Source organism: Herpailurus yagouaroundi, unplaced genomic scaffold, assembly GCF_014898765.1.
Source record: "Herpailurus yagouaroundi ecotype Mexico unplaced genomic scaffold, PumYag 100, whole genome shotgun sequence".
Classification (NCBI taxonomy): domain Eukaryota; kingdom Metazoa; phylum Chordata; class Mammalia; order Carnivora; family Felidae; genus Herpailurus; species Herpailurus yagouaroundi.
In genome coordinates, this window is record NW_024412391.1 from 77,230,503 (window position 1) to 77,253,545 (window position 23,043).

The 23,043-nt window shown below is 35.0% G+C and overlaps 1 pseudogene; it reads right to left on the minus strand.

Annotated features, from left to right (window-relative positions):
- Positions 1 to 7,760: 7,760 nt before the first annotated feature.
- LOC121028039 (presenilins-associated rhomboid-like protein, mitochondrial) lies at positions 7,761 to 21,933 on the minus strand (annotated as a pseudogene).
- Positions 21,934 to 23,043: the final 1,110 nt, after the last annotated feature.

The following is a 23,043-nucleotide window of genomic DNA, read 5'->3' on the forward strand; positions in this document are numbered from 1 at the left end:
TATTTGTTTTTTGGTGTTGAGGTGTATAAGCCCTTTCTATATTTCTAATACTAACCCTTTAGCAGATGTATCATTTGCAAATATCTTCTCCCATTCAGTAAGTTGTCTTTTTGTTTTGTTGATATTTTCTTTTGCAGTGCAAAAGCTTTTTATTTTGCCTCAAGAGATATATTTGGAAATATTTTGCTATGGCCAGTGTCAGAGAAATTACTGCCTGTGCTCTCTTCTAGGATTTTGATGGTTTTACTTCTCCCAGTTAGGTCTTTGATCCATTTTGAATTTATTTTTGTGTATGGTGTAAGAAAGTGGTCCAGTTTGAATTTTTTTCATGTAGCTGTCCAATTTTACCAACACCATTTGTTAAAGAGACTGTCTTTTTCCCACTGCATATTCTTGCCTCTTTTGTCATGGATTAATTGACCATATAATCATGGGTTTATTTCTGGACTCTTTACTGTGTTCCATTGACTTATGTGTCTATTTTTATGCCAGTATCATGTTGTTTTGATTACTACAGCTTTGAAGTATGTCTTGATCTGGCACCGTGATGCCTTTAGTATTGTTCTTTTTCTTTTTTTAAGATTGTTTGCTGAATTTTATTTTATATAAATTTTACCTCAATGCAGTTATATTAGAAAAAAGCTTTTCCAAGACAGCAAATTCCCCCCAAAAATGTTGAAAAACAAATAGCAGACAGGGAGAACATATTTGCAATACATGTACTCAAAATTTGTATTTCAACTGCAAAAGAGAAATAATTCTTATAAACACATTTATTTATTCATTCTTCTATTCAAGAAATAGTTTTTGGGCATATGACATTCATCATGCAAAGTCTCAAAGGTGAAGGATCAGTCCCACTGGGGGGGGAAAAAAACACAAGTAGAAATAAAAAACAAAAACAAGAACAAAAAACTGCTCTTATAGAGCTTAAAATCTAGTTAAGGGAGACAGAATATTAAATAAGTAATTGAAATATAAAAGATATGATCTTGATTGTGATAAGGCTCAGAGCTATGCCTTCTTTGTCCATAGTAACTATGTGGGTTTTTATCAAATACATTTTTGTATTAGCCATATTTGTAGCTCACATTTTCTAATGTACTGTTTTCCCCTCTAATCATTTTTAAATCATATGAACTTGTTTCTAAGCTGCAAGGTAGAGAATAGATAAATCAATACATTTATTTTTTTAATTTTTTTAATATTTATTTATTTTTAAGAAAGAGAGACAGAACACAAGTAGGGGAGGGACAGAGAGAGGGAGAGACAGAATCCAAAGCAGGCTTAAGGCTCTGAGCTGTCAGCACAGAGCCTGATGCAGAGCACAAACCCACTAGCTGTGAGATCATGACCTGAGCTGAAGTCGGATACTTAACCAACTGAGCCACCCAGGTGCCCCTAAATCAACACATTTAAAAAATATAACACAATGTTATAATATGTAGCAGTTTTCGAAGTGAGAGAGTAGAGCATTATACAAAAAATGCCAAGGATCTGTCTCAAAACTAATTGTCTGATCATTAGCATAACACTTATCTTAAAAGTATAAAATGGTTGAAGTCAGAGAAATGGTCTGAGGTTTAAGTGAGGTCACTTAAAAACCTGCTCAATAAAAGAAGGCTCCTGAACAGAGGCCAGGCTACCTCAGCAGAAAGACACCAAAGGAGGAAATTATTTTGAGAAACAATTTGCAGTGCTTAAGCATTTTCTCTCCTTGATCAACAGGAGGGAGGTCTTTGCTCATACCTCATGCCAAGTAAAAGGGGCTTTAGGGCATCATTCTGACAGCTTGATATGTGCCCTATGGAGCTTGATGGGGCAAAGGGACCGGTTTTCTACTCAATGTTGGAGAAAAGTGAGAGGCTCTGACTGGATTACCTGCCTGGCAATTGAGTTCACAGAGGTTACCATTGTCAGATCAAGCCACTATCCACTGTTGGCTCCCCAGAGGTGTGTATTTCCTATGGTTCAAATGTGGGCCCTGCATCAGGGAGCCAGCATAGGAGCCATTTACAAAGGCTCTACAAAATGCTGGTGGCAGATAACAAAACTGGCCAGCTGGAAGAGACATAAGGTATAGAGATGGTTTTACTTGCTAGTACAGTCATATTCTGATGTTAGTGTACTCTGGCAGGTATTCAAAAGCTGACTGTTTTATCGTGTTGTGCTTTCATAGGTATCTCAAAGATTCTCCTACTGAGAACAACTAACTTCAACTACCTAAATGAGGGCAAAGCCATTCCACCAGACTCCTGCTTATCTGCCCCCCTCAGCTCCAGCATTCTGCCGTACCCTGCAGGGCTCTTTCCAGGCAGATCTCAAAGCAGCTGCATGAGACGCACTCAGATAGGATCTATTTTAAAATGACATCAGAACCACCCCTTCAAAGTCAACCCTTTTATATGATAAAACTAGTTTTTGAGCCATCTCTGCTAAAATTTTTACATAATTGTCTTTGTAACTCACTTAAGAATATGAGAGAAGAAAAAAAAAAAAGACTATGAGAAAAGATACCACCTATTGGTTTGTTTTTAGCCTTTGGACCTCAACTGAAGCTAAGGCAGAAAGCATTCCATTTTTAAATTGTGTTAATAAACAAGCAAATCAGGATATTTTAAGTGTCAGTGCTGAAGCAAGTTAACACCATGGAGACACTGAAAGAAACAAATCAACAAAGTTTGGGTATGGGGAAAAAGAAGAAGCAGGAGTTAAGCATGACTTTAAGGATTAAGTTTGATGTATTAAAGGAAATTATGGGGGATTATTGCATAACTAGAATAAATTGACCATAGCCTTTTATTCATCTTCTTAAGTCTTTTCTTTTCCCCCAAATTCCTTTTAAAATCCAGCAAAGAATTAAAAAGCTAACAACCCATAGAGAAGAAGAGATATGGGGCAGATATAATAGTAAAGTTATGGTCATTCTGCAAAAGCAAGAAGCATCCCTACTTAAGGTTTGGTTTGGATGTTAAGACTGATGACCCTACATACACACCAAGAGGGTATGAAAAGCTTTATTACTTACATAACTGTTGTCTCTAGGGAGAGCAGGGCAGGAATTTCAAACAGGTCTGAAATAGCTTACGAGAGCAAAGAAAGGAAACTAGCCTGGATTTTGTTGCAGTTAGGATGTGGAAATAGATGCAGAGTTCCCATGAAAGCAGGTAGAGATTTGCAAGGTTTGAATCTTTTACTGGTTCCAAGGTAGAGAGCACCCAGGTTTTCTTATCAGCTTGCCCAGTTGTGGGATACCAGGGTCATGGGAAGGGAAGAGGCTTCAAAGCTGTCAGTGGTCAATCATCAAACAATGAAGTCTGTCTCCTCATGACAGTAGACTTTTTGAATCAGACAAAACAGTTGAAAGAAAGGCAAATCGCTGATTGGGAAAATTAGAGCCATTTTCAAGCAGAGGAAGGAAATTTAATTAAAACTGAGGGTGTTTGTCAAAGAGAAACCCTGAGAGGCATGTAGCAAGAACTATGAGGCTGAAATGAGGCTCATAATTTTCAGGAACAACTTATGGGAGCCAAGGACTAGTGAGGTAAAGCTTTCAAAACACAGAAGGAAAATGACTTCTCATTTATGAATCACGTTGAGTGTGGAAAAAAAGTCATTTTCAGACATTCAAGGTAAAACAATTTATTTACCATGATGACTCACTCTCCTTAGGAAATGAAGGAAGGACAAAGGTTGGCATGATTGCGTATTTTCCAGTCATTTACCATATACATGGGAACATATGGAGGAAAACAGTGATTTATATAAACAACTAAGAAAATTCTTAAGATATACTATGGTTGAAACAAACAAAAAACAAAGAGAGGTCAAGGGCAAAATTTGTTTTCTGGCCCAGAAGAGCAACAAATCATGATTGTAGATGAAGAAGTCCTTCCATAAATAAAAGGAATAGGAAGTAGAAGAAGGACAAGGGAGAGGAAGAAGGGAGAGAAAATATGAAGGGAAGGAAGGGATGAAGAAAGGAAGGAAGGAAGGTAGGAAGGAAGGAAAGAAGGAAGGTAGGAAGGAAGGAAGGACAAAGGTTGGCATGATTGTGTATTTTCCAGTCATTTAACGTATACATGGGAACATATGGAGGAAAACAGTGATTTACATAAACAACTAAGAAAAAAACTTAAGAAATTATCAGTATGAATAGGAAAAAGTTCCATTAGACAATAAGTACAATTATAGTACACTACAATATTTTATTCAGTAGGGAATTATGTTTACAGTCTCATAGCAATATAAACACTGTTGATTTAAACAAAATTTGTAATTATAAAGGAAAGATGGAAGGACGAGAGGTAGGAGTATGGTGTAAGAAGGCATATCCTCAGCTACCATATTAGAATGCCAGTAGATATAAAAATTCATCACTGACTTAGCCAAATAGAAATATGAATATAAATGATGACATATAAAAATATTACTGTTATGCCCAGAATTTATGATCCCCAAAGACCACCAGGGAGCCGAGTCCAATGCAAAAGCAAAGAGCCTTTATTCAAGCTAGCTCGAGCTCAATCCCCTACCTGCACCGATGCAGCGGTGAGATACCGGAGAGAGAGAGTGTTTCAAAAGCACAAAGGTGTTATAGGGGTCTAGGGGCAGTTGGGGGGGGGGGGTGATGGTCATGGCCTTAGCCGATTGGCTGGGGAAGGGTCAGAGTCCGTTGCGCTGGTTGTGGGCATGGTTTGAACGGGAAGTTTGAACGGGTGAGCGGGAAGTTACTCAGGGGGAGGAGGCGTGGTCTAAGGTTTGAACAGGAATTCCTTTCAGTGGTTTTCGGGAAAGGGGCCATGTCAGGGACTTAGTCACTCAAGATGGAGGACACAGAACAAGATGGAGGCGGCCGGCGTAGGTCCGCTCTTTCAATTACAAAGTGGTTCTTTGAGAGCAGAAAAAGAATTAAAAATATAATCCCTTCAGTATTCTTTGACATTTTGATTGTAAGCATGTATTACTTTGAAAAAAATAAAATGATTTTAATAATTAGAAATTAAAGTCAGGTGGACCTGAGAAGAAAAGGTAGGCTTAGGTTTAAATGTGTGGAGTTTGGAAAAAAAATTTTTTAAATGTTTATTTTTGAGACAGACAGAGACAGAATGAGAGTGGGTTAGGGGCAGAGAGAGGAGACACAGAATCCGAAGCAGGCTCCAGGCTCTGATCCGTCAGCACAGAGCCCAACATGGGGCTCAAACTCATGAGCTGTGAGATCATGACATAAGCTGAAGTCAGAGGCTCAACCACTGAGCCACTCAGGCGCCCTGAAAGAAAAATTTTTAATGTTTATTTATTTTTGAGAGAGAGAGAGAGAGCGTGTGCATAGGGGAGGGTCAGAGAGAGAGAGAGGGAGACACGGACTCTGAAGGAGGCTCCAAGCTCTGAGCTGTCACCACAGAGCCCAATGTGGGGCTCAAACTCACAAACCGCAAGATCATGACCTGAGCTGAAGTCAGACACTTAACTGACTGAGCCACCCAGGCGCCCCTAAACAAGTGGAGTTTGAGATCACTGCATGATATAGCCCTCAAACATTACCTGCTGATTTGATATTAGGGCTGAACTGGATAAAAGTAGAGAAACAAATACTAGACTCTTATAATAGAGAAGACATCTCAACCAGAGAAGTAAATTGTTCAAGGAACTTATGTATAAAAAATCAGCAATACAGAATGAAAAAAACAGAATATGCCATTAAATTGCAGAAAGATCAAATTCGCCTCCAAGTATAGATTTCTATATTCATTTTTCTCACACGCTTCATTATTTTTCTAGAATTTCAATAATTCCCTTCTTTCTTTCACTATGAAAATAATACTCATGAACAAACAAACACAAACCTCCCATCTCAAAAAGAAATTATTAGCAGAAATAATTTAAACTAGCAGAAGCAAATGCTCAGGAAGCATATAGATACTATGACTATCAAACTGTAACACGGGGGCCCCTGGGTGGTCCAGTTGGTTGAGCGTCGGACTTCAGCTCAGGTCATGATCTCACACTTCATGAGTTTGAGCGCTGCATCGGGCTCTGTGCTGACAGCTCAGAGCCTGGAGCCTGCTTTGGATTCTGTGTCTCCCTCTCTCTCTACCCCTCTCCTGCTCATGCTCTCCTTGTGTCTCTTAAAATAAACAAATGTTATAAAAAATTTTAAAAAACTGTAATGTGAGTGGCATAGATATTGTTTTCTCCAAAGTAGGCATTATTAATACTAAGTTTAAGTAGTGAAAATTCTATTTAATGATCTTACGTATTTTTTCATTGGCTAAAACAAGGAATTAACATGATACATTGTAAATGTTCCTTACTGAAACAGAAATGCTACTTTTTCTATGTGAATTGAACATTGACTTAAATCTTAAAAACAAATAAACAGTTTTTGATGGTTTTAATGGTTTCTATTTGCTTTCAATAAGCTTATAAAATATTAACAAAAACTTCTACAGCAATGAACTCAAAACAGACCCCCACTGAAGTCTTTGTGATGATTTTAGAGCAAGGAGAAATACACATTCCTTCCACTATGTCACTACACAGGAAAACTGTTTCATAATAAATGATCTCACAAGAATTTCATAATGATGAACATATGCTCAGCTTTTTAAAATCCTGTAGTTTCAATGTTTAAAATTAAACAGAGACAAAAATGCAGCGAATACCCATCTTCTGAACACAGAAAGAAAAAATAAAATGTAAATAAGATCTACCCTTTTAAGCACATTTTTTAAAAGACCTTTTTTGGGCATATTCCTAATTATTCCCTTTGAGTAAATACAGCAAATTAAAATTGGATTTTAGATACATACCCGCATGACTCAAAATCTTTAGAAATGATTTGCTGAATTATCCACCACCAACAATTTATCTCCCATACTTGCAAAAATCCCGGATTACCATTTTTTAAATATATACCAATTTATTAGGAAAAATGATGTTGTACATTTATTTAATCTTTTTTCTTTATTATTTGCGATATTTATTTATTGTTTGTTTGTTTGTTTGTTTGTTTGTTTGTTTGTTTGTTTTTACCAAGTAGAGATATAAACCTTTACTTCACGACTTTGTCATAATTCACTTTCTAGTAAGACATGTACTGGGGACAGTTTAAAATACTAGGAAAGCTAGATGCTGGGTGTCTTCCAGTCAGGGAGCAAAAATGTGGTCACTCCAGGGCCAATGTATTCCTGGGGATCTCCAGGCAGCATAGGCCACACGCACCAGCATCATCCAACCCCAGATTTACTTGGAGCCACCTCTTTTCTTGGGGCCGTTAGTCCTCATTTCATGCCAAATTTTCACTAGAGGCTCCCTGTTCTTCCACGTGAGTTCATGACCATAAGTAATATACCATATTCCAAAGACAGCTCCCCCAAGATGTGCTGCATGATCAAAAAATTTCCCTCCCAGGATCATTCCTGCTCTGTCCATGGTAATAATGGCTTTTAGGGCATTCCCTGCTGTGAATGTGAACATTAGAAGGAAGATAATGGCGAGCCTCCCTTCTGGGATCTTTGTGTACACAGTACCAAGGACAGTCATGATAGCTCCTGATGCACCGAGTGATGGTCCATATCTTCCTGTGGCGAATTTACACACATAACTGACGAAATTGGAAATAACGCCTGCAGATAAGTACACTGCCATGGACTGTTCTTGACCCAGAATGTTCACTATGCTGGAGGAGAAGCTCCACAAAACATACATATTTGCTGCCATGTGAAACAAGGAGAAATGACTGAATATTGACAGCAACATTGGAGAACAAAGGACCCTTGAGGCTGAGTTGGATGTGAAATATCTGATCACTGTCTGCTGTAGAGAAGGTACTCTCCATAAACGGAATACAAAACATTTGCAGCTCTGATACCTTTTGGTTTGATTTCTCTTCCCTTGAATGACTAAAAGGTGTAAGCTAACACAAACCTGTCACAGTCTGCTGGTCACCACTTAGGTTATTCCAGCACTTGTTAATCTCCTTCCTGAAGTCTCCTTCCTTTTGTGGTCTTATGCTGTCCAACCAACCAGATTTTATACCATCAAAATAACTCTGGACCCTGGATTTCAGTGATTCATATGGCCAAATGACAGCTGATCCAAATGCACACCGTGTAAACCCAACAGTGAAAAACAAGGGCTTTACAAGGGTCCTTATAGGACAGGGAGAAGGATAAAAGACTGTTTCTTCTACAGGAGGAATCAAAGCACTTCTCTTGCATGTTTCACCACTTGTTCCGGTGATCTTCTAGGTTCAACCTTCCTGGGTGCTTTTCTGAATCCACATTTTTGCTGAATAAAAAAGTTAAACCTGTGTCCAAGCAGTCATGGAGGGGCTGGGGCCACACTGAGCTCCTTGCAGCTGTGGCCGCCTGCCAGCAGAGCCACGCCTGGCCACAGCCCCAGACTCTCTGCACCCAGCCTCCTATATCTAAACTTTTACTGCATATTTCACTTATTAGTAAAAGCTTTTTAATATTGATAATAATACTTTGTAATATGTTACAAATATTTTCACATTTTTCAATTTATTTTTAATAGATCAAATTATGGTGGTGATGGTTCTATCACCTGCATATATCTATTAGAGTATGAAAATAAAATTCAATGTTCAGATGAAAGATCATATAATGTTACCTAGTCTTTTTTGTTTGTTTGTTTTTGGGCTGAGTGTTCTTTGTCACAAATATATCAAAGAAGAAGTTCAAGGCTAAAACTTTATTCATGAACAGGGAACTGGACATGACATCATTCTTTTCATTCAATTAGCTAGTCTTGTTTTTAAATTTTTTTAGAACTCCTGATTAAATTGGTTAAACCAGTTGAGTCCCATTCATCTGCTTTGAGATATGATAATTTTTCTCAGATACCATAAACATGACAAAAATAATTTTCATCTTTTTCAAATTACCCTAAATATGATATTTAATAATTCACAAGTTAACAGTGGACTGTATGTGAATTATGTTGCTTAGTTAATTGGAAATCTTTAGAGGAATATTAATCTTTTTCATGCTTGTAGTCTCAGATTAGAAACTTTATATATCTATGTTCCACAAAGAAATGTCTTAGACTTCTGGCAACTAGAATTCTGGAAGTAGATAAATTAACTCCACAAAAACAGAACCTTGAAAAACAAAAGTTTCAGACATTAGAACAAATATAATTTTGCTGGCTAAATATTCATAGTGGCTTGCTTATTCTTTAATTTACATAAGATTCTCTTGGCCAGTGCTACAATTATATAAGCAAACATTTTTACATCTAGGAAGGAGATGCTAACACTAGATAGGTAGCCATATAAACATCATATATAACCATATATAAACCTGATTAGACATCTGGTCTAATGTCATACATACACAACTGCATCTCCAAGAGTTGAACCCAAATATATTAACTCTATTCTGAATTTGAGGTACTTTATGCTGATCTTTCATGTTCCCATTCAAAGTATTGTTTTTAAAATTCATTATTCACAATTCTTCTATCTGTCATTTTTAATAGATATTAAATTGGAAAAATGTTTTTTGGAAAGGGGAGGTAATAGTCATTCATACTACTCTCAGAATGATTGCATAAAATTCTGATTATTTCTTATGCATCAATATAGCTAAAGTGATTAGTGTATAGTTTTCACTTTCTATTAGCAGGAACAAAAGGGATTAAAAAATACTGCCAGCATTGTGTCCCAATAACATGTGACATTTGTAGAAGCTGGTTTAAGAACTGGATGATTAAAATCTGATATTGTTTTCTCCTATCGCAAAGGCAAAGAAAAACTATATGGTACTAAATTTGTAGGAGAAACACAAATTTATGACACTTTACTGTGTTTTAATCTAATAATTTTATGGTTTGAAAATGTTACTTTAAACATTTAATTAATATATTTATTCATTTATTATGTGTATTTTCTGTTCGCTGGGGCCTGTATTATCCAGTTACTTCCATAAAGTAATAAACAAACTTATATGATAATGTGATTTTAGTGTTGTTAATGTGAAGGATTAATTATTAAGGATTTCCACTATCCTTATTTTCTTAAAGTAAGGCCTATTTGGTCATGGTATTTTTTTAATAAAATGTTAGATTAATTTGCAAATTATCATTTAGTTTGTTGCATTATTAGTTTTGCTCTTTTTCATATAAATATCAAGTAATGAAATTCAGCTATTTATTGAGTAATCTACCTTTCCTGACTCATTTCACATACAATATGCATTATATGCGATTTCCATTATACATGAATTTGTTTTGAGCTCTACTCTTCTTTGTTTATTTATTCTCTAATAAAGCTTTGGAGAATGTATTGATCTCATAGGGCAAGACATTCCTCATTGTTCTTATTTTTTTTTTACAAGATGTCATATTTATTCTTTTGCATTTTCCCCTTCCATTTGAACTGTGAAATTAAATTGTCAATTTAGAAATCTTAGTGTGACTTAAACTAATATTGAACTAAATTTAAAATGTGAAGAGAATTTATATCTTTACAATATTGAGTGTTCTTATTTGTGAATGGGGCCAATATATAGTTATTCAGATCTTTCAGGACATCTTCAGTTTTGGGGAAATCTTGAACATTGTTTGAAGCATTTATAACAAATTTCACTGTCTTATTGAGTATTTTGAAGGATATCTTTTTAAATTAAATTTTCTAATTGGCTTTCACTGAAGTAAAGGGATCTATATTTTCAGTAATTTTAAATTCATATCCATTCATCTTAAAAAACTCTCTTAAGAGTACATATAACTTTTAAATAGAACCTTACATATATTTTTGGTAGGCAACCATATTTTTAAAAATTGTTTTTAATTTTTTAAACTTATTTCTGAGAGAGACAGAGACAGAGTGTGAGAGGGGAAGGGGCAGAGAGAGAGGGAATCACAGAATCTGAAGCAGGCTCCAGGCTCCAAACCATCAGCACAGAGCTGAATGTGAGGCTCTAATTCACGAACTGTGAGATCATGACCTGAGCCGAAGGCGGACGCTTAACCAACAGAGCCACCCAGGCTCCCCTTTGGTAGACAATCATATTAATTGTGAATAATGACTTTTGTCATTTCCTTTCCAATATCTTACACATCACATTGGTTTTTCTTTTTTGATTGCTTGGATCTTATTCTTGATTTTGATAAAACTTTCCAAATTTATATTCTTAAATATAACATTGTCTATAAGTTTTTGGAGGTTAACAACATTCATTCTAGCCCTAGTTCCTTATAAATTTTATTAGGATTAGATTTTTATTTTATCAAATAATTTCTATACAGTAATTTATAGAGTACTGTAATTTTTTCTTGGTTAATATGATAAAAATTAATATTAATATTTTTAAATAACATCTACTGGCCATGCTATTTTTCAAATAAATTGCTAAATTTAATTGTCTTTAATTCCTTTTTATATCAAATTTATACTAATCTTAAATTCATTGGGAAATTATTGATTTCTCAAATATTATGAACTGATTTAAATTTCATAATTATTTCTTTGTGATATTAAGAGGAATGTGTGCTCAAAACTATTTGGATCTGCCAGTTTTTTTTTTTTTTTAGATATGTGTGTGTTAATTTAAAATAATTCCACCATACTTAAACTGGACAGTAACATGCAAAAAAATGAACCTGGACCACTTTCTTACATCACACACAAAAATAAATTCCAAATGGATGAAAGACCTAAATATGAGACAGGAAACTGTCAAAATCCCAGAGAAGAACACAGGCAGCAACCTCTTTGACCTTGGTCACAACTTCTTACTTGACAAGTCTCCAGAGGCAAGGGAAACAAAAGCAAACATGAACTACTAGGACTTCATCAAGGTAAAAAGCTTCTGAAGAGTGAAGAAAATAATCAACAAAACTAAAAGGCAACCGATGGAATAGGAGAAGGTAGTTGCAAATAGCATATTGGATAAAGGGGTAGTATCCAAAATCTACAAATAATTTATCAGACTGAACACCCAAAAAAAAACAAATAATCCATCTAAGAAATCCATTTAAGAGACTCCTAAGGATAGAGAACACTTTTCCAAAGAAGACATCCAGATGGCTGACATGAAAAGATGCTCAACATCACTCCTCATTAGGGAAATACAAATCAAAACCACAATGAGACACCACCTCACAAAATGTCAAAATGGCTAAAATTAACAGCACAAGAAACAGGTATTGGCGAGGATGTGGAGAAAGGGGAACCCTCTTCCACTATGAGGGAATACAAACTGATGCAGTCACCCTGGAGAACAGTATGGAGGTTCCTCAAAAAGCTAAAAATAGAACTACCCTACCATCCAGCAATTGCACTATATATATATATAATGGAATATTAGTCAGCCATCAGTAAGAATGAAATCTTGCCATTTGCGATTATCGATTATGTGGATGAAGGTAGACTGTATTATGCTAAGCAAAATAAGTCAGTCAGAGAAAGACGAATATATGATTTCACTTACATGTAAAATTTAAGAATCAAAACAGATGAACTTGGGGAGGGGGAGAAAAGAAAAGAGAGAGAGAGAGAGTAACAAACATAAGAAACTCTTAAAGATAGAGAACAAATTGAGAGTTGATGGAAGGAGATGGGCTAGATGGATAGGTATTAAGAAGGCACTTGTTATGGTGAGCACTGGATGTTGCATGTAAATGATGAATCATTGAATTCTGCTCTTGAAACCAATATTCCATATAGCATGTGAACTTAACAGAATTTAAATAAAAATTTGAAAAGAAAAAGTAAAATAATTCTACCATAATTAATACTAATATGTTATCTTTTTATGTTGGGTTCAATATTCAGATTTTTCCTATCGCATCTACTTCATCCAGCTTTCTAAAATGTTACTATAAATATGAACTAGAGGGGCGCCTGGGTGGCGCAGTCGGTTAAGCGCCCGACTTCAGCCAGGTCACGATCTCGCGGTCCGTGAGTTCGAGCCCCGCGTTGGGCTCTGGGCTGATGGCTCAGAGCCTGGAGCCTGTTTCCGATTCTGTGTCTCCCTCTCTCTCTGCCCCTCCCCCGTTCATGCTCTGTCTCTCTCTGTCCCAAAAATAAATAAACGTTGAAAAAAAATTAAAAAAAATAAATAAAATAAAAATAAATATGAACTAGAATTATTTTACAGCGCTAATTCCTATCTGCAGTTATTGCTCTTTTTACATTTAATTTTTAATGCAAAAGTGCAAAAAATCTTTTGTCACTTTATTGGCGTTGTTAATGAAGTCTTGATTTTTATTGTTTTCTATTGTTATTGCATTTTTCTGCTTGATTTCTGATTTTATCAATATTAACTCTTCCTTTTAATTTACAGGCTTATTTCATTGTTCATTTGCTAGCTTTTTCAAATGAATGTCCACTTAACTCTCAGTCTTTTTTCTCTAATTTGGGAAACACTTTATTTTTATTTTATTTTTTTTTACTTTTTTTTAATGTTTATTTATTTTTGAGAGAGAGTGAAAGACAGAGTGTAAGTGGGGAACAGACAGAAAGAGAGGGAGACACAGAATCCAAAGCAGGCTCCAGGCTCTGAGCCTGATGTGCGGCTTGAACTCACAAACCATGAGATCATGACCTGAGCTGAAGTTGGATGCTCAACTGACTGAACCACCCAGGCACCCCTGGGAAGCACTTTCTTGACAAAGCATTGTCCTTTTTTGTTCCTAGTCTCTTACATTCAAAATCAAGCTAAAACCTGATGTCTACTAGCCTACTATGTTAAAAAGAAGACCGCAATCCCAAATTGGAGTCATTTGTGCTAAACACCACATTAGCAAACCAAAACTTAATACTTAACCTAACTGCAGTTTCTACCCCTTAGGAATGTAACCTTTATCCAGTCAACATGGCATTACCTGGGTAACACTAAGGAGAAAGTTAGACCTTTAGGCCCCTTCCATTCCCTAAGGGGAAAGTGACCTTGCCTGAAACAATGCATTGTTTGCTAAGAAGTTCCATTTTCCATCCTCTTTCCACCTTTCAAAGTCTTTCCTTTTCTAGAGCTCAGTGGAAGTTCTTTTCTATTTCTATTGCAATAGATTCACCAATGGCTAAACATAGCCAATTACATTTTCAAATATACTCAGCTGAATTTTGTTATTTAATAGCTATTATTACCATTTTATAGATATGGAAACTGAGGTACCACAAATTAAATACATTACTCAAGTTCCCTTACAATTGAGTGATCAAAAAGAATGTTAACCATGGAAGACTTTGATCCCCAATCCTGTGTTCCAGATCACAATATCACAATGCAGACATCATTACAACTAAAGGAAAGATTTGATTTTTCCTTCAAACATATCCAGTTTTTATCCTATCATTTAGAATGCCAGATTCAATGTCCAAATATTTTTCAATAAGGAAGACAAAGTAATTTATCACATTATCACATCTTAATTTAAGAACACTGTTTCCAAATTTGTAATAATGATTTTCAAAGCCAAGTTCATTGAAAGCCTGTGTGCTTGCATTTATAAGAAATGAAAACAATGTCATGTTAACAAAAGGCAATATATTTCTGCTTCAATTAATTTTCTATTAACCAAGAAATAATTCATGAAACAAATCTAATTAGACTACACTGTAAGAAGATACAAGGACATAATACTAGGACACAATAGACTTCTTAGTTAGCTAAACCTACAATCAAGGATATAATCTCTCTGGAAGGATTCAGAATGAATTTTTTTTATATTGTCTCCATTTTTTTCATCTTAATCTAAATTGAAGCTAAAAGTACACTAGAAAGGGTCACCTGGGTGCCTCAGTCGGTTAAGCATCTGACTGCAGTTCAGGTCATGATCTCGCAGTTTGTGAGTTTGAGCCCTGCGTTGGGCTCTGTGCTGACAGCTCAGAGCCTGGTGGCTGCTTTGAATTCTGTGTTTCCCTTTCTCTCTCTCTGCCCCTCCGCTGCTCACACTCTGTCCCTCTCTATCAAAAATCAACATTAAAAAATAATAAAAAAAATAAAAAGTATGCTAGATGTTTTATCAAACCACAACTTATGCCAATGATTATTATCCAGTTTCCTTGAGCACCCAATTAAAAAACAAAACAAAACAAAACAAAACAAAACAAAAGATTAATCCAACCCAAGAAAATATATTTGTTCTCAATACTATTGCTGTATTACTTTGTCTGTGTATGGTGTTTAAAATCTAATTCTGAAGTCTTTGTGAATGCTCAGCCAAAAATGCTGTGGTAAATAAAAGCAATTATAATTATGGTTAGTTTGGATAATGGTTTAAAATAGTCGATGCATTCTCTTTTGATGTAATAATATAATAAGAGAAAATATCCAAGAAGTTGTATTATTAAATGGACATAATCCAAGTTATCATTTCCAAGAGAAATTCACTAACTTTATATAATGCCTCTTCCAGTAACTAAATGAAGGCAGCACAGGTAATTATACCACAGAAATGATGTAATGATTCATAGGTTGAAAGGAATAAGAGAATGTGACTCATCAATGAAGATACATTTTAAGGAAAGAGCAAAGGGTAGATTAAATTAAGGAGTTATAATTTAATAGTTGTCATTTCTGAAGCTTACAAGAAAACTTTACTGTAAAAAAATAAAAATTGTAAAAATGGTTGCTGATGGAGTCAGAGAGCCAAAGCTTAAAAAAATTTTTTTTGAAGACACAGAGAGGCAGAGGGAGAGGGACAGAGAGAGAGAGAGCAAGGATAGAGTTCTTATTAAAAATAATTTTGGGAAATTTATTCTCTAATTATATTTTCCTAAAGGCCAAATTTAAATTTGTCTGTGATCTGTGGTATATGATGATACCTCAACTTTATATATTTAAATACTATGTGCTCAAACTGTATTCACAATCATACTGTTGAGAAGGAAATTGAAAAAGGAGCTTAACACAGATATAAAAGGAGAATATAAAACCAGTAGTGAGTACCTAAACACTACTCAAATTATTTAAAGGTGTCCCCACTTATAATATAGCATAAGTCCAATCTCTACTGCATTATCAAGTATTTTATAAATCAAGTAAAATTTTACTATATTCTTCCCCTAAGAAAAATTATTATTAACATTTTACCAAATAAAAGATTATAAGACTCAGCATAGTCATTTAGCAACTAAAACTACACTAGCAGCTTACTATATAAATTTACTATAAATAGTTTTTGTTGAGTAACCTATTTTAATGCTATTCTTTCTTTTCTTTTATGAGAAAGTTCCCTTTTATTTTAGTAAGACTTTGTGGTGAAACAAGCCAACTCAAAAATGAAATTTTCATAATGACTAAAATAGACACAATGTATGTTGAAGTGGAAAGAACATAACAATTGGAGAGCTGCATCAATGACCTACTGAGATTTCAGACCCTCCATTCAATATGGCACTTCCAGTTGGCTTGCCTGACTCCCACTCCTTAATTCATTTGTCTCCATAGTGCATATTACCTTCTAATATGCTATATAACTTACTTATTTACATTTCCTTAATTTGTTGACTCCTTCAACACCAACTATAGAGTCCTGAGAAGAACATAGTTGTAGAATGAATGCATATTTTTATAGGGTTAATGAGCAAAGACAGAATTGAACAAGCCCATGTCTCTCTTACATTTCTGATAATCAGGCCCAAAACAGATGAGAGCCACTATAAACTTGAATAATATTCATAATGTATAATATTCTTATCTTGGAATAAAAAGACTTAGTGATCTCTTAGTGAATTTGTGTTCAGCCTGTGACATTATATGAATAATGGTTATATAAGCAGGCTTTAAGAACAAACTTAAAGTACATATTCTCTCTAGTTTATTTTTGGGAAGAACATAAATTGAATAAAAGTTAAGTAAATATTTGGATTCATCAGTTTAAGGTTATTGTATTTACTTATGTTCAGATAAAAATGCAGTCCCTGATTTAATATCTATTTATATTTTGATAAACTCATTTTGAAAGTTTATATTCAAGAACATGATGTTCCTTTTCTTTCACATATAATTAGAAATCGATTACTTGTATTCATTGACTTAAAAAATGTATTAACAAAAAAGAAAACTATGCAAAATTGTTTAATATATGTTTCAGGATCTTCTAGGTTTTATTTATGTAGAAATAAATTCAGCATATAAATATTTGAGATTTATATCTACATATGGAAATTGAAACAAAGAAATGGCTTTTTAAATACATATTATATGCTGAATATATGGTTTTATTTATGTGGTTTATGAATTATTTTTAGAATAGAATTCATCATCATAATATTTTCCAAATGGGATCCCAGGTAATGTTAAGGTTAAATTTAAAGCATGGTTTAAAAAATTAATTTAAAGTATAGTTAGCTATCATCTTGTATGCCATGATATTATCTACCCTGCTTTAAGACCTGTAGGAAATATTGGTGCTTTTCAGAGACATTTCTGGTTCCCCTCCTTATGATCCGTGGTAGGATTTCATTTCCTAGTTTCCATGAAATTAGATGTGGTTTTGTGACTTGCTCTGGTCAATGAAATGTGTATGGAATTGTTGTGAGTTACTACCATGGAGAAAGAGTTAAGTGCCAGCATATGATCTACCCTGTTTCCTTTGACTTCCTTAGTAACTAATGACATTATGGATGGTGAATTTTCCATTATTCTGTATTCCTGAGTAAGGATATCATAGAGCAGAACCTTCATTTAACCTTCAAGTATCATGTAGAGTGCAAAAGATATAAATCTTTGTTATATTAAGCCACTAATATTTGGGCATTGTTTGTTACTGCAGCACATTCTAGCCTATCCTGAATAATACACAAATTGTCACTTTAAAGTGAGTGCTGGTATTTTAAAAATTATTGTATGGAATCTTAGCTTAAAGTTTAGCTTTCTAAAAGCAAGGAAACTGTCATGGTGTAAATAAGGGTGTGATGCCAATAAAATCTTTCATTTAAACAAATGACTCAGGGAAAAGAAACACTAGAAAGAAGTAAGTTTTCCGTGCATCAAGAAGATTAAGGGACATTCGGGGGGGAAAGTTTAAAATAGGAGAGAGGAATCAATGGAAGATTTTGGAGGCAAGGAGGGAATAGGAGATGGAGAAAAAACAAAGTTTAAAAGCTAAATGGAGATTAAAGCCTACAGAATAAAGGATAATAAGAGTCTTAGCTATTTGTGGGTGGTAAAATGAGAATGGACAAGAATATGAGGAAATAATTCCAACGGTCCTAAGGAAGATAGTTTTGTTAAGGCTGTGAGTGTTGGGGTGACAGAAACAGTAGGGTTTTCTCAGGTACATAGAATTCTGAGGCTTACATTTGATTTTGCTGATGGAGGAATAATGGCTGCAGAAGAAAAACATGTTACTTAAGCTCTGCAGGCATTCTGGAGATATCCAGAAATGGAGATCTTCAAAGGAATAATTCTGCTCTAAGCACATCAGCTTCCTCTTGACCTCTGCTATAAAAGTGCTCTAAGATCCTATAGGGGCAGTCTTTCTCTAAGCATATTCACACTCTTGACCACTGCCAATGTTGTATTACAAATCTCTCCTTGTAACACTTTCTTCTATCTCATATTACTAACAGTTATGTAGGTTTTATCATCCATATGAAGGAATATCTGTGCCTGATTTCTTTTTAAATTTGTCATTATATAGTGTCTACAATGTATTAGACAAAATATTCATTCTTCTACTCAACCAGTATTGAATGCCTACTTGGTTCTAGGTATTATGCAAATGAGAATACAAAAAGGAAGAAAGCATACTACTGATTGTGTTACTCATGGTTCATCTAGAGAAACAGAACCAACAGGATGTGTGTGTGTGTGTGTGTGTGTGTGTGTGTGTGTGTGCTGAGAGAGAGATTTTCAGGAATTGGCTTACATGATTGTGGAAAGTTAGTAAGTCCAAAATTTGTGGGGTCAGTTGTCAGGCTAGAGACTCAGGGAGGAACTGCCATTAAAATCCAAAAGAATTCTACTGGAAAAATTCCTTCTTGCTCAGAGGAAGATAGTCTTTATTCTATTAAGGCTTTCTTCTGATTGGAGAAGACCCACCCACGTATCTGCCTTACTTGAAGTCCAACAATTTAAATGTTAATCTCATCCAAAACATATCTCCACAGAAACATGCAGAATAATTTTTGCCAAATGTCTGGGCACCTTGGCCTAGGCAAGTTGACACATAAAATTAGTCATGATATTCATCACAAGAATCACTAAATGGAAATCTAGTAAGGGAAAGAGGTGCATAAAAGTGAATTTCCAATGCAGTGAAAAAAATGGATGAACAGAGTACAATGGGAAAATATTTGGAGTATGGAGCCAAACTAAACTGACAGGTCAAGAAAGGTTTCTGAGAGATGTTAAATTATTAATGAAAATAAGAAGTTATTCTGATGGTGTGTGTGTGTGTGTGTGTGTGTGTGTGTGTGTGTGTTACTAGTGGTAGTAATAATGGTGGTGAGATACGACATAACAAAAATATTCTACCATAGAATGATGGAGTGATGGTACCATATGTAAAGGGCCAGAGATGGAAGAAAGCATGAATTAATTGAAAACTGCATAAGAAATGAAGCTAGAAAGGTTAAGAATATTTATATTTTAAGGGTTCTTTGAAATTAGCCTAACACATTTGGAACTTTTCTTGGGAAATCAGTGCAGAATTTTGAGTTGGGAGTAACAAGATCAGATTGGAATTTAAGAACAATCACTTTTGCATCAGGTAGTGGACTAGAACAAGAGAGGGCAAAAACAACACAATCAGTCTGAAGGATAATGCTTAATTAAATAATACTCAGAAAAGATTTCAATTTCCAGAGATCCCAATTTATTGAGAATATTTCAATTCATGTGTGTCAATACATGTAGATTCAGGGTAGTCACCTTCAAATTAATTACAGTTTTTCTCCTAGGGCTATTTCACGTGTTTAGAGTTTGTGGAAATTAAATTACATGGGATCCAAACTGGTCTAATTAGCAACTGATAACAAATGTATGACATTGAGACAAGATATAGGGAGGAAATCTAGTGAGCTTGGAATAAGCCCTTGTACTAAAAACATGCTTCTGTGATGTAATTTTAAACAAACAACCATGCTCACTCAACACCAGCATTCCAGTTCTGAACCTCTTCCACATTCAGCATTCCACTCCCTTGGTTTACTCCCTTGGGTTGTTTCTGTGATAGTATTTCTCTAACAAATTTTTACCATATTTTGAAAGCAGTCTGATTTTGATGTCCCACACCACTGATATTTGAATATTGCATGTTCTAAACAAATGTTGCATAAATACATAGAAAAATAAAAGCAGAGCATTTTCAGCCTCTTTGAGTAATTAAGTATCCTTCTGAGTAATGACGGTAAATAATCACTACAGAAAGTAAAGCCCATCACTTACTAAATAGTGAATTCTATTAAAAAAGATAAAATAGATCAGCTGAAATCACACTGGTTTAAGCCTATCCCTGTGAGATAAGAAAAATAACTGGATAGTTGGGTTGTCTTATTTGTGGCGATCTGTCTGAAATATTGCCTAGTTCAAATGCGCATGTTAATTGTGCAAATTTGCAGTGTTACTTCTGAATTTTAAATAATATGACATTATAACTCCTTGATAAGCTAAAATCTGTGGCTTCAACCATTTGTGATCACACTAAATGTTTATTTATTGGCCTATTTTGTATTTTAATACATATTATTTCTTTAAATGAAATAGGAACTTTTTATTGAGTAGTAGCAAATGAGAAGACTTGAAGTCACAGTCTTGAGCAAACAATTTTTTTTGGATTAAGCCCATATCTCAACGGGATATAACATGGAGCTACATGAACAAAATACTGCCACTGAATTGTAGCACCATAGAAATACATAACACTGTATTAAACCACTTTCTGGTTTTATAAAATGTAAACTGAAAGTAATGAACTGAGATAAAGCCAACCAAAGAGAAAACAATATCTGTCCAAATCCAAAAGCAGAAGGAGGAATAAACTGCTTACAACACTTCAGGGATAAAATGGCCATTGCTTGTAAAAAGCTCCCATGATCAGCACAATTACTTTTTCTCATGATCAAAACATTCATAGTTTTCTTTAGGAAGACTCTATATATCATATCCAACTCTAAATGTACTATACATCCTCTTGAAAAGCCCTTCCACAGTTATTGCTCTAAGAATAAACTTCAAATGCTGCAATATTCACAAAGGAAATATTCTCCCAATATTACTATATCCACCTGCTCTCTATTTGCACCCACACAACTAGATAGGACAGGTGAAAACACAAACTCTCACTGACTAGCCTCCCTTCAAATTTATGACCATTAAATCAAGAGGTTTCTCACTGTTGCCCATAAGTATAGTACTGTTCCTCGACCATGTAGGCTTCCACACTTCAAGATGACTATTTCATATCTTCACTTCCTCCCTTGAAAACTATTCCCCATCCTTATTCTCAGCGCATTAATATGGTTTCTATTTACAAGAGAAAAATGAAATAGTGGGAAGAAAATGTCCTCAAGTCCTCACCACTGTATCTATTCATCCATGAGAATCAATGCCCACATATTTTGCCTTTCCTCCTGTTATTATCAATGAACCCTCCCAGCCCTTAGCTGTGGCCAGTCTCTCCATTTCCCCCCAAGTCTCCATCCCTTCTCATCTATCAGAGGGTATCTCTTGAGGAATTATCTCCTAATCATCTAGTAACGTCAATTTTTCCTTTCTATTGGATCATTCTCATCAGTGTGCAAATATGCTATTATTTCTCCTGTCCTAGAATAGTACCCTCAATTGTTCCAGCTTCCTCCTATAGCTACCTCTGTATTTTTTTGCTCACCTTTTCAGAATTTTTCATTTCCAATTCTTTCTTCAACTCACTCCAACCAGGTTTTTGTATATGATGCTTGACATGTCCAAATTTGAGCTCCCAACATGCCTGATATCCACCTTTCCACAACATATGTTATTCTTAAAACCTTTTCCATTTCATTCTTCCATTTGCTCATTCCCAAACATTTGGAGCTATAGTTTATCACTCTCTTTTTCCCCACCTAACAGACAATCCATTGAAAAATCCTGCCAAAATCTATCTTCAAAATATATAAAAAATTTAAAATATATATAAAATATGAAAACAGACCAATTCTTATATTTGCACTTCTGTCAGTTTGGTCCCAGCCACCATGATATCTCGCCTGAATGCACACCCTACTTACTGTTCTCCTAGCTTTTGCCTCATGTCAATCCATTTCTCACAAGTACTTAGTGAATGTCAATCCTCTGTTTAAAAAAAAAAAATGGTGCAATGGCTGCCCTAGTCATTCAGAGTAAATAAAAGTTACTATTATAGCCTTTAAAGCTCTACTATGGCCCATTAAGTCCCCCCCCCCCACCTTAAATCTGTTACCTTATCTTCAACCTTCTCATTGCTTCCTCTCTGCTCCAACTATGTCTTTCTTTCTCACTATTTCTCCAACACAGCCGACATACTACCATTTCACAGGCTTCTTACAAATACCTTGTCTGGAATGATCTCCACCACCTTTTCCCTCACTCTGTAGGCTGTTATCCTACTCAAGAAGGTCTTCCCTTATGGCCACATTTAAAATTCAATTTTGCCACTTTGTATTTCCTCCCTCTTTCCTGTTTTCCTGTTCTCTTTGTTAGGTATCACTATATATCATACTAAACAACTATATATATATATAAAATTTGAACTTAGGTTTGCTTGTAAACTGGCTTTATGGGGGAAAAGGCTGCCTTGATTTGTAGCATTTGCTGAACTGCATTGTTTCCACAGAGATGAATTGTGTGTGTATGTTTTTACCATTCTGTTCAACGACATGTTGGTAGCCTGAAGTTGGTCATGATTAGCAAATACCATATAATATTTACTTACTTACTTAATTAATAAGCTAGGACAATTCAAATAAAAGTATTCTCTTCCAGCTAGGAGGAAACAAAGATATTCAATATAGCCAATGGCACATGACCATAAAATCAAGTGGATTTTGTTCTTATGAAACACAATGGGAAGGAGACTATTGGGACAGAGATTTCAAGTAGAAGA